Below are 1,811 nucleotides of genomic sequence, written 5' to 3' on the forward strand. Positions count from 1 at the left end.
CAGCAGGCCAGCTTCAGACTGGGAAGGTGTCTGACAGTGCAAGCAAATGGAGGGGGTGAGAGGACTCTCTAAGAGCTCTGCCCACTGGGTGCTCAGGCTCCCAACTCCACCCCTCACGGAGCTGAGGGCCTGAGGGCTCAGAGTCCCCTGACAGCTGCTTGGGGCAATGCCACCAGTTTGGCTTGGACAGAATCCAAGTCAGATGGCCTTCCTCTCTCCTCTCCACCAGTGCTAAGGACAGGGGTAAGCCTCCATTCATAGGCAGTTTTGTTCTGAAGAATCTTGCCCATGCACTTTCCAATGCACAAGTGGACCAAACCTCAAGACACAGTTCCAGCTCTGAAGCACTTTAAGGTCAGATTCATAGCCAAGCCTTGAGTCCTCTCCACAGAAGTCAACAAAATTCTCCTTTCTCAGAGTCATGGGCCTAGAAAAGGCTCTCAGTGTCTCCCACAGAGAAGCCAAAGGATGCTTTAAACCAGCCCTGAGCTGACCTCTTCACATAGAAAGATGCCTTCCCCAAGCCAGACATTTCACTTGCAAGCCAGCCTGGTGTGGCTTCTTCAGGGATGATTGGAAAGCCAAAACCTGGCTCTGACATGTGCAGAGTAAAAGGGAGATGGAACAAATGGTTTATTCCTGATGCCGTCAATGTAGACAACCGGCAATCAAATGAAGCAAGGAGCTAGGATCTGAATAGCCCCTGACCAAAGGCAGTCAGAAGAGGTTTACTGAAAACACCTCTGACAATGGGCTTCACACACACACACACAGTCACACACACACTCACACACACACACAACAGCCACATGGGAACAGGCTCCTGGGCTCCCCGTGGGAGTCCATCTCATCTGTGCACTAGGTTCCCGCCCTACCCCCTCTGCTGCTCCAGCAGGGCCTGGACAAGACTATAGTGTGGGTTACTTTCTACCGTCAATCGGACCCTGATGATTGCACTTCTCCACCCCCACCCACCCCCAGGAACTGGAGAGCAGCATTCAGAGACACAGCCTCAGATTCCCTGGCTTCTCAACACACTCCAACTAGAGGCCTTCGTCATCTCACCACCTCTGAGGTAGAGGATGTTCCTCTTCCAAGGGCAGCCAGTATTTGGAGAAACAGATAAAAGCAGCTAGGCTGAAGTCACCTGTGTTCTTCTCCCCGGCCTCCAGGGGGTAAAAATAACCTGATGTTTTTGCCTGCTAGTCTTCCACTGATGAATATACATCCCAAACAGAGACCCAGACACACATATGCCTTCCCATGAGGCATGATACTTGACATATGATCAGGATTCTGAGGGAGAATTTAATTTTACAGCTAAAAAGCAACTTGTAGGCTGGGCTTGCATGTGCTTTATTTTTCTAGCCCCTACGGTACCCTATAGTATTGCTTTGCACATAGGCGAGGCCCTGCCAAGTATTTTAGCCAGTACCAGTCTGTGTAGCAATCACTCTTGGCAAGCAAGAGATGTGCCCATTTGATTTCAGAGAAAAAAACACCCAGAGTGGACACACAGCAGGTAAGTGGTGGGCAGCTAAGATGGGTACCCTTTCCCTGCCAGAGGAGTACAAATGCTTCATAAACACTGGTCAGTTCTTGCCCGAGCATGACCCGCCGGCCTCCCCGAGTACCACATGGACCAGGTGCACTGATTAGCCAGGACTCCCTGCCTGCCTCCCCTACCTGCTCCCCACCTCCTGTGCTCTGAGATAAATGTTCCGCATTTCCGCATTTCCGTGTGCTCACTCACACATTATCTAGCAATGCTTCCTTTGCTTTTTTTTTTTTTTTTTTTTTTTTTTTTTTTT

This window comes from Fukomys damarensis, unplaced genomic scaffold, assembly GCF_012274545.1.
Source record: "Fukomys damarensis isolate Sample0158 unplaced genomic scaffold, DMR_v1.0_HiC HiC_scaffold_21, whole genome shotgun sequence".
Lineage (NCBI taxonomy): Eukaryota > Metazoa > Chordata > Mammalia > Rodentia > Bathyergidae > Fukomys > Fukomys damarensis.